We start from the raw sequence: 12,064 nt of genomic DNA on the forward strand, positions 1-12,064 counted from the left end.
AAAAATAAACAGTCTTAAACTACATTAATCTAGAACACTTGGTCCATTGTTTTTTACTGTAGCTGCTGGTGTGGCATTTGGGGGGTAGGAAGTGGGCAGTGTATGGCTAGAAATCGAAATCAGTAATGTCTTCTGCTGGTTTTCTTCCATGTGGTTGACTATGTATATCACTGCCTGTATAGGGAGCAGATATATTTGCGTCAGTTATGTGTTATGAAAATAGTGTGAAAGGCTTTTATGTGGCAGTTGAGCACTTACAATTTCATCATCTTGCTGCTTCACTTGCATCACTGGTGTCATGGCGGAGCTGTTGATTGACATTACACTATTGCACATTATATTTTTTGTCACTGAACGCAGACATAATTCACTGCACAGATTGCTTCGATGTTGTACACAAAACACAAGATCGCGGACTGTAGCATTTGAGTCTGTATCGATTATCGAGGTTTTGAATCGATATTCTAGGTACTGACAGATTTGTAGTCAATTATTTACATTGACGTATCTCGAAACTATTGAGTTAGAAAATAATTATGATAGGGTTGTTCTCATCAAAACTGACAGGAAAAAAATGCGAATAACAATAGTACTGGTAATGGTATAGAAGTTACAAGCATAAGTTGAAGAGATAAGGAAACTATGTGAGGAGACTGAACAGGATGCATAGATGTATTATTTAACAATCATGTGGAATTTGAATGCGATAGTAGTGGAAGGAGTAGGTGAAGGAAGTACCGGAGTATGTTGGCTTGGTGTATGGAATGGCAGAGGAAAATCTAATTCACTTCTGTAAAACATTTCATTAAGTACCAATTTGTTAAGGCTTTCGTGGCCAGTTGTTGACAGACTGCCTATGTGCTTCTGTCTCGGTTTCTTCGGCCGACGTTCATCTGATGATTTTACTGACGTTTCGGCAGGACGAGTGGCTGTCATTGTCAAAGCTTCACCCTCCATTGCCGGTGGTGAACTGGAGCCGAGCTCGCGGCCGCAGGCTATATGTACCTGGCGCGCCAACGTCCGAGGGCCTCTCCGCGCTCATTTCCGGTGCGTTTCTCCTCTTGCTACCTGCGACGGTCGTTCGCTGCAGTACGGGAAGCCATGATCCGTTTACCTTAAGGCTTTCCTCTTTCTTGTTGAACCTGTTCTCGTGTTTGTGTATTTCTACAGCTTCTCTAAACAAGCGGGTGTGATAGTGCTTCTCTACAGCCAGAACTTCTGTGTCGGAGAGTTTTATTACGTGGTCGGTCTCACTCAGCGCGTGCAGTGCAACGGCCGATTTCTCTACCAGTCATTCCGACGTAAACGTTTCCGCCCGTGCATGGTAAGCGGTATATTCCCGACTTTGCAAGTGGGTACCTTTTATCCTTTGCCGATCTAAGACATTCTTTGATCTTCCTTGCCGGTTTGAAAATTGTCTTTACGCCGTGTTTGTGCAATATACGGCCGATTCTGTCGGTCACTCTGGGAATGTATGGCAGAAAGGCCGTACCCGACATTTCTTTTCTTGATTTTGGACATTTTCTATCAACTAAGTAGCAGAATGCATAGAGACGACTGGGACAAGATTGACAGCATCACTCACAGGAGCATGCAGAAAGAACCCGAACGCTGCACTGAGCGACAGAAGAATAAGTTTGAAAGATCCCGGAAGCAGACTGACAAGGCGATTCCCGACATGTCACACACAGTGGTCAACCTCACCGAACGACAATTGACCGAAGAGGAGGTGTCTGTTCTTTAAAAAGGAGGGAACTTCGCTATCACCCTGAGAACTATACCTATGGAGGACATCATTGCAAACGCCGAAGCGGCCGTTCGGACCCTTCCTTGTGAAAGGACAGAAGAAATACGCACTGAAACAGCCAGGAGACTGCGCCGAGATACCGAAATACACCAGCAGCTTGCAATCTGAAGAAAGATGACAAGATTATATTTGTACTGCCTGCCGATAAGGGGAATGCGAGCGTCGTAATGAAGACCGAAGATTATGAGCAAAAGATCCGAGACCTATTAGATCCGACGACGTACCGAAAACTAAGCGCAGATCCAACGCAGCGTATCACCACGGAATACGAATCGGCTAATCAAGGCGTCTTGTCTGCCGGCGGACATACAGAGAAACCTGCGCAACACGGAAGCCCTACAACCTCGGCTGTATGGTTTACCTAAGATCCACAAGAACAACGTTCCACTAAGACCGATTGTTAGTGTTACTCGCTCACCAACGTATAAACTGACAAAACACTTGGCCTCTCTGCTCCAGCCGCATGAGGGACATTGCATTGCATTGAGAAGCTGAAGAAACTAAAACTTGCACCAAACGACATCCTGGTCAGCTTTGATATTGTTTCTTTGTTCACGAAAGTGCCACTCAGCAACGCTCTGGAGCAAATCGGTGCCATTTTCTCGCAAGACATCACAAAGCTCTTCCATGCACATCTCACCACGAGCTATTTCACGTGGAATGGCAATTTCTACGAACAGCTGGAAGGCATTGCCATGGGTAGCCCTCTTAGTCCAGTGGTGGCCAACTTCTTCATTGAACATTTCCAAGCACAGGCACTGGACTCGGCGACTTGTAAACCTATGCGGTGGTACAGGTACGTCGATGATACTTTCGTTGTGTGGAGCCATGCTGAAGAACAGCTCGGTGACTTCCTAAGACACCTGAACTGCCTCCACACCAACATAAAATTTACAATGGAAGTAGAAAAGGACAAAACTACTATTTCTAGACGTGCTGGTCACAAGGGACGGCGAAAACGTGGGACATAAAGTGTACCGAAAACCGACACACACGGACCGATACCTGCGCAAACAATGAAACCACCACCCGAGCCAGAAAAGAGGCATGATTCATACGCTCGTAACGCGAGCAGGACCAATATGTGTGCCGCAGCAAGTGAAACGCGAATTGCAACATCTGGAAAGTGTTCTGAGAAGCAATGGGTACTCCACAAATTATATTAGAAGTGTAACAGGGCCAAACAATCGGAGAACTAAGAAATCAGGAAAAGAAATGTCGGGTACGGCCTTTCTGCCATACATTCCCAGAGTGACGGACAGAGTCGGCCATATATTGCACAAGCACGGCGTAAAGACAATTTTCAAACCGACAATGAAGATCAAAGAATGTCTTAGATCGGCAAAGGATAAAAGGGACCCACTTGCAATGTCGGGAATATACCGCTTAACATGCACATGTGGAAAAGTTTACGTCGGAATGACTGGACGATCAATCAACCCCAGGATCAAAGAACATAAGCGACGTTGCAGGTTGGGGCAGGTGGAGAAATCGGCCGAGGCGGAGCACGCGCTGTGTTCGACCGACCATGTAATAAAATTCTCCGGCACAGAAGTTCTGGTTGAAGAGAAGCACTATCACACCCGCTTGTTTAGAGAAGCTGTAGAAATACACAAACACGGGAACAGCTTCGACAAGAAAGTGGAAAGCCTTAAGGTAAACGGATCCTGGCTTCCCGTACTACAGTGAACGACCGTCGCAGGTAGCAAGAGGAGAACCGCACCGGAAATGACCGCGGAGAAGCGCTCGGACGTTGGCGCGCCAGGTACATATTGCCTGCGGCCGCGAGCTCGGCTCCAGTTCACCAGCGGCAATGGAGGGTGACGCTTTGACAATGCCAGCCACTCGTGCTGCCGAAACGTCAATAAAATCATCAGACGAACGTTGGCCGAAGAACCCGAGACAAAAACAAATAGGCATTTCATTGAGTGATTACGAATACTTTATTCTAAAAGCACAATGGAGGTAAATAATCTAGGAAAAGGTCCTCACAAATAGAATGATTTTATCTGATATTCCACAATCATTTACTTGATTGTAAAGTGTACCAGGCAGCAGATGCAGACACTAATCGCAGATTTGTTCCAAGTTCTCTAACTTGTAGTGTAGCGATTCGACTTGAAAAGCATGGCGGTTCATTGCTGTAAAATATCCACTTGCCGTAATACGATGGCGCAACATCATACTGTGGCACTGCCTGGGTGCCTCAGCTTGCCTGCCAGTTACCACTATCAGGGAAGGGCTTTTTATGATGCAGCGTACATTATATTTGCGGTGTACATTTCACATTAACCCGCTTTAGTGGGTAACAATACTAGCTACTCTGGAAGGCTGGTCATCGAACCGGATGTTCATAGAATGGGCGTATCGAAGACCTGCCTAGTCGATGAACTTGGCCGATGTGGACTTCCGATGTGAAGTGGCCACCTATGAACCATCATCCTGACACGACTAGTGGCCTGGGGTTCAAGCAGTCAAACTGGGGTACCTGCACATCCTGCAATGGGGCTGGCTTCTGGCGTGAGGTCGCCATCCATGATCCATGATTCTGACGTTACCACTGGCCAGCTCTGATGGACCATATTCAAACTGAGATCTTTCTGTCCACGAAGTACGTGGGAGCCAGCCGCCGCTGTACTACAACAGCCAGACACTAGACCAAGTTCTGCACCCTGGATGTCTACACTTCTGTCACCCATCACGTACGGGGGTAGGGTGCCAGCACGTCCTGCAGGGGTTTGGCCTTACCAATCTGCTGCTTCAACTCCTGACACGCTCAGCCATGTGGCAAGGAATGCTAGAGTAGCAAGTTGGATACACCATCGCGCTGAGCTGGTTGTGGTAGCTAGTAACCCTAACGACAACTTTTCGCAACAAAAATCAGTAAGTTCCATGAACACCACCCAGCACGAGCCATCTGTAGGCATAAGTTACTAATAAGAGCTGTTGGAAACCGGATGAAAAGCTTCTGATGTCATCAAACAGCATTTTACTCCTGCTGCCCCACCAGCCTTTATCAGAGAACATCCACGCGCCTTACAGTAGAAACTGTATAGTGAATTCCGCATTATGCAGTTCAGTTCATGAGATATTGATATTTCCAGTAAGGGCCAACACGGAAGTTGTACAGACAAACGTAGGTATAAGGAAGGAAACGGCGAAGAAATCTTAGATAAGAGAAAATCTGCTTCAGATAATATACTAAAGACCGACGAAAATAAGTGTTCAGAGAAAGATGAGAACACAGAAATATGTCATTTAGGATACGCATGTAAAGCAAAGTGAAATAGCTGCAGAAAATACGTGAAGAAGCGAAGGAAAAGGGGTTGTAGAAGGAAAGATTCGGCATGCAGAAAAGGTGAAATAACTTTGCTTGAAATTAAAGTAAGGATGCCAACATCAAGAGTGCAGTGGGAAGACCACAGTAAGAAACAGAGGAAAACTCTTTTTCCCCTTTTTTGGCTCGAATTAATCCCAGTAATATTTAAGGCGGTTACCAGTTGGATCATCTTAACTGGTAAAAGTTATCGGCTTTGAGCCCTATTGATAATTTATGCACGTTATTTGAGTTGTTTCGGTAATGGGTTGTGTAATCGGAATGAATTACAGTTCTCTTTTACTGTTTGCTGTTATAGTTGAAGTCTTGTGAGCGTTCTAGTCCTAATTCAGTTCATACATTCCTTCATGGAACTATCCTCAGTTTAAAACAAAGCTATATACTGTACATTGCTAAAAATGTTTGTCACTCTATTCGGTTTGAGATTGGTTTAAAAACTAAGAGTGTTATCTGTGCTGAATTTTGAATGCTCATATTAGTGCTTGTTGTTGTTCTGAAAGTTTCATTTAAACGTTCGCTACCATTGCCTATTTGGTTCACAGTAGAGGCTCATTGCCTCTTCAGATATGAGTTAGAGGTCTGAGCCATGATCTTGGTACGCTCATAATCCATCTCGTGTTTCTAGGACAAACAGTGCTCTGCTACCGCCGACTTCTTTGGATATTTCAGTCGAGTGTCCCTTTGATGTTCTCGGCAACGATCTTCGATGATGCGTACTGTCTGTCCGATATAAGTCTTCCGACACTCACAGGGAATTTGGTATATGCCGGCCTTCCTGAAAGCGAGGTAATCTTTCACACCTCCCAGTAATGCCCGTGTTTTATTGGGCGGGCAAAAGACGTACAATGGCGCACTATCGGGGTAATTCGGCCGTATACAAAACAAACATCGAGTTAAAACCGTCTTTTGCCCGCCCAATAAAACCTGACGATGGCGACATGTCTGATCGCCGTAATATTGTGCCCGTTGGACACTATGGCCCGCAGTGTACCCGTGGACTGTTCGATCACGTTACATTATTCAACTTCTAATCCTAAATCTGCTTTATTGCTTTGGTTCCTTTCACTGGTGTTTTTGAGACCTTGCATGTTAAAGAAGTACACAATAGCTATTAGGGACATCTTCTGAAACAAAGTTGCCTTTGTGGCTGAATTGTTACGTTTTCTTGACCTGGGGCCTTACCAATTACAGCTCCTCTCATGTTAAACTATTTCATATACATCGGCTTTATGCCTAGAAATGAGACCATCAATGCAGAAGGCCTTCTCTCAGAGCCTTGACCGATTACGCTGCCCTATTCAAAAGAGACGTCGTCCATCGCTGTCCAGCGGCAGTGCAGTGCACTTCACCGAAATGACGTCCTATCGCATTCTGCAGCGCTGACAAGGGATTTGCTTCTACAGTTTACCTGTCAAGTTTTGAAACATTCTCTATATAGTTCTGTCTTCTTCCAAGCGATTACCAACCCTCCCCCAAATGGAAGAAATTTTTGTCGGGAAACCGCTGAGCGCTGTGGAGAAAACACAGAACGGGAAGTTACTGACAAGTGCGACAACTTGGCTGCAACAGATATGTAGGTAAAGTCTGTGGAATATGAAATGTGACTACATAGAATCGTAGGTTCAGTAACATAAGACATTGTACAACAAATGGTCTTACATTATCTCGAATAAATTTGTCGAGAGGTGTGGTATTAACTCCTTTTGGAATCTCGCTGATTGACTGAGAAACATACACTTTGATAGGACAACTTAACATAGCAGCATCATCTTGTGGAACTAGCGCTCACCATGGTACTTCTTCTCACTGCTCTCTCCTTGAACTAGATACACCAACTTGTGGCAAGTTCTTACGAACAAGACTGTGCAAGACACTCTCTATGTATGTGGGGTAACTTTTTGTAGTGACGGAAAATTTAAAGACGTGATCATAATTCTGGAAGAAACTGGCAATTTATTTACCCTGTGGCGCCCAAACCAATATTTACGAAGCTACCGCAAATTTCCTGTAGCTGTCTAGCGAGAAGTCATAAGACTCCAAAACTAATTCAGGCGCACACATTAATCACATGTTTCATAGGAGAAACCGAATTTTGAAAGCACAAATGTACCTTTGGTCTTGACTGTCAGAGATACTTAGCGAATACTGTAGGGGGAACGTCCCAACAATTATTGGTATGTTGCGGTACGGACAATGTACCACGACACCAAACGAATTCGGTTATGATGCTCCATTTACCTTGCATGGTTGACTCATCTGACAATCAGGAAGTGCCACACATTACATCAACGTCTGGCAACACGATCGTCACGATTCATCGATGCAGCATTCCGTCAACCGATCGTGCATTGCCGGCCGGTGTGGCCGAGCGGTTCTAGGCGCTACAGTCTGGAACCGCGCGATCGCTACGGTCGCGGGTTCAAATCCTGCCTCGGGCATGGATGTGTGTGATGTCCTTAGGTTAGTTAGGTTTAAGTAGTTCTAAGTTCTAGGGGACTGATGACCTCAGCAGTTAAGTCCCATATGGCTCAGAGCAATTTGAACCATTTGATCGTGCATTTCCTCGCCGGTAGACACCCAAACAAGTATTAGTCAGCAAGGCATTACTTACATGCGGCAATCAAGCCACCGGGTAAGTTCGAGACGGCGGCCGTAAGAAGAGATCTTCATGTTGATGGACTTCTCCCCCCCCCCCCCCCACCTTGCCAAGCCACCACCCTCCCGTACCCGCATCTGCTTGACAGTTGCCATCATCAGCATCCAGCCACTCGAACACGCAGGTACGGAGTTCCAGACGCCATGCCGCGCTGTCTCCCCCAAACGGCAGTTTCGTTTATACGTCGCCTGCTGTAAGCAGCATAGTCGTACTGCCAGCAGGATTGCTGCGCTAGCTTCAGCTACCGCTGCTCAGAGCCTCAGAGCCTGGTCAGTAGGATGGCTCCGAGCAGCATGTGGTGATCTTCTGGGCGTCTTCCATCTCTGCTGTGGCGCACGAAGACGTCCTGTTCGGCATCACACAGCTCCGCCAAACGAGGGTGCACACCTGTCCCGCTCCAGACTGATTCAGCAGTAAAAAAATCTCCTGGACTCCATCAAGTCGCTGCGGTACTCTACAAGTGGTCTCAGAAACGTGAACCATGAGAGTCCTTTGTGGCATGGGGCTTCTTGCACCCACATCTGAATTCGGTTGCTTGTTCCACCATCTGGAAATAGTTGTTTGTTTTAGAATCTTCGATGGATGGCTTGCTCCGGCTTGCGCATGTGACAGTATGTTCTGACACCTGCATGGGTCTGATAGATCCATAATGTGCATACTGTTGCTTGGTTCGACATCGGCGCATGGCAGTTGTTAAGATGCAGATGGCTGCTTGTTCCGACATCTGCACACGCTGTTTGATCCGACATTTGCACGTGGCTGATTGCTCTGACATTTGCGTGTACCTCCTTGTTCGGAATTCCGCATACAGCTTTCTTTTTAAATTTGCACGTGGCTGACTGTTGGTACATCTCCACGCAGCTGCTTTTGCGACATTTGTACATGGCTGATTTTCCTGACATCTCTGCATACACCTGCTTTATCTGCCATCTGCGGCATGTTGTTTGTTGTGACTTCTCTACCGACCTGCTGGTTCCGATGTCTGCATATGGCTGCTTGTTCGGGCCAAAAGCGTTTCCTAAATATGAATCATATGAATAAAAATATTTTAAGTTAATTATTGACTAAACAAGTAGCTACACAAAAAAGATGTAAGAGGCGTTTTTGTCTCGAAATTGTAAAGGCCACTCAATCGAAACCCCGTCGCTATCGTAAAGTAATGGTAACGATTTTATTAACTCAAAAATGGAGTTGTACACAGTACACATACTCAAAAATAGTCGCCAAAACTGTTGGTACATTTATCCCATTGCGACACTAGCCGGTCGATTCGATCCTTGAAGAAGCTAGTAGACTGCTGTCGGATCCTGGCCTGGACCGAGCCACTCACTTGGACGTCCGTTGCGAATCGATATCCGCGAATAGCTTGGTTTAGAGGTTCAAACACCGATGAATCTCATCCACGGTTATTCTGCGGTTGTCTAAAGCATTCTTTTCCGGTGTGACGTCACGATGAGCCTGTCGAGGACGAGCATCGTCTTCCAATGACTCGCGTCTCTCAAGGAATAGGTTGACGCCATTCTACAACACTTGAACGACCCACGCTGTACTCACCGTACACATCCTTCAACCGTCTATACATTTCACGGCCTCCAACTGCCTCAGCCGCTAAAAATCGAATCACTTCTCGCTGTTTCCGCTTACTCGCGTGCACGTTCGGTAGCGGACGATAACTTGTGTGACCACGTTCTCTTCAGCGTGAAACCACACTGGCGCTATGCAACATCAAACTGTGCGCACGCGTCAGTCTCTCTACCAACAGATGGCGCCGCCATACCCGCAGTTACTTGGTGCCACCTTACATGTAAGGCGAAGGCAGACTCACTGACATTGAATGAACCTCATATCTCTAACTTTTGCAAGGGACGTTCCAAAACAAGGGTTAAGTCGATCTGTCAGAGCCGTTTCAGAACTTCTCACTTATTACTTATTTGAGTGCTTGTAGTGCCAATTTATGTCACCCTAACTCTGACAAGACAATAAACAGCCTCTAGAGGAGAGGTGAGCCCGTTTATTTACTGACTTCCTCTATAACCGAGCAAAGTGGCACAGTGGTTAGAACACTGGACTCTGATTCGGGAGGAAGACGATTCAAACACGCGTCCGACCATCCTGATTTAGGTTTCCCGTGATTTCCCTAAATCGTATCAGGCAAATGCCGGGATGGTTCCTTTGAAAGGGTATGGCCGACTTCCTTTCCCATCGTTTCCAATTCCGATATGGCCGATGACCTCGCCGTTTGGTACCTTCCCCAGAATCAGCCAACCAGCCAGTCTCCTGTATATCCAATGAGGCGAAAAAAGTCATCGGATAGCGATACGGCCGGCCGAAGTGGCCGTGCGGTTAAATGCGCTGCAGTCTGGAACCGCAAGACCGCTACGGTCGCAGGTTCGAATCCTGCCTCGGGCATGGATGTTTGTGATGTCCTTAGGTTAGTTAGGTTTAACTAGTTCTAAGTTCTAGGGGACTAATGACCTCAGCAGTTGAGTCCCATAGTGCTCAGAGCCATTTGATAGCGATACGCACATATCCATATGGCGGTGGTATTCCATACCCAAGTTATAAAAAGGCAAAGATTTTTTAGTGCGGATGCACACGAGGCTAGAACTTTTGCGGGAATCGACGAAAAGCCGCGAGTAATGAGGATAATTGGCAAGCGACAGAGAGGCGAGCTGGTGTAGTCCGGCAAGTTTCACGGTCAAATGTGACTGCATGGTGCAGTGGTCGACCTGCCTAGTAAGCAAGAGACTCTCATCTGAATCTTGTCAACGTTCTTCACCTATTTACATCAATTTCCACTCACAACCAATGCCCGTAGTCCCTTTGTGAGTTGTGAAAACAGAAAATCATTTCTAGTCATTGTCTGCAACTATTTTTTGTTTATTTCTTTCTATTAATTAAACCGCTGTGGTCGAGCGGTTCTAGGCGCTTCAGTCCGGATCCACGAGGCTGCTACGGTCTCAGTTTCGAATCCTGCCTCGGGCATTGATGTGTGTGATGTTCTTAGGTTAGTTAGATTTAAGTAGTTCTAAGTCTAGAGACTGATGACCTCACATGTTAAGTCCCATAGTACTTAGAGCCATCTATTAACTAAAAGAGAAAAGAAAGACATACAGGCCCACAGAAATGAAATAAATTGCGTAGCAATACTTCTGAAACGGGATAATGGCGAGAATAACACAAGCACCGGTTAGCTCAACCGATATCTTGACAACGAAGTACAACGTTCAACATATTGGTGAATAAGTCGGGATGCAGTGACATGAGCAAACACTTCCAATAAGCAGTTGACATACATTGGTGGAAGACCAGTACATCCCTAACGCTCTCTCCATCTACAATGTTATGAACATGTTGTTGTTGTTGTGGTCTTCAGTCCTGAGACTGGTTTGATGCAGCTCTCCATGCTACTCTATCCTTTGAAATCTTCTTCATCTCCCAGTACCTACTGCAACCTACATCCTTCTGCATCTGCTTTGTGTATTCATCTCTTGGACTCCCTCTACGATTTTTACCCTCCACGCTGCCCTCCAATACTAAATTGGTGATTCCTTGATGCCTCAGAACATGTCCTACCAACCGATCCCTTCTTCTAGTCAAGTTGTGCCACAAAATTCTCTTCTCCCCAATCCTATTCAATAATTCCTCATTAGTTATGTGGTCTACCCATCTAATCTTCAGCATTCTTCTGTAGCACCACATTTCGAAAGCTTCTATTATCTTCCTGTCCAAACTATTTATCGTCCCTGTTTCGCTTCTATACATAGATACACTCCATACAAATACTTTCAGAAACGACTTCCTGACTCTTAAATCTATACTCGATGTTAACAAATTTCTCTTCTTTAGAAACGATTTCTTTGCCATTGCCAGTCTACATTTTATATCCTCTCTACTTCGACCGTCATCAGTTATTTTGCTCCCCAAATAGCAAAACTCCTTTACTACTTTAAGTGTCTCATTTACTAATCTAATACCCTCAGCATCACCCGACTTAATTCGACTACATTCCATTATCCTCGTTTTGCTTTTGTTGATGTTCATCTTATATCCTCCCTTCAAGACACTGTCCATTCCGTTCAACTGCTCTTCCAAGTCCTTTGCTGTCTCTGACAGAATTACAATGTCATCGGCGAACCTCAAAGTTTTTATTTCTTCTCCATGGATTTTAATACCTACTTCGAATTTTTCTTTTGTTTCCTTCACTGCTTGCTCAATATACAGATTGAATAACATCGGGGAGAAGCTACAACCCTGTCTCACT

The sequence above is a fragment of the Schistocerca nitens genome, chromosome 1, assembly GCF_023898315.1.
Source record: "Schistocerca nitens isolate TAMUIC-IGC-003100 chromosome 1, iqSchNite1.1, whole genome shotgun sequence".
Classification (NCBI taxonomy): Eukaryota; Metazoa; Arthropoda; class Insecta; order Orthoptera; family Acrididae; genus Schistocerca; species Schistocerca nitens.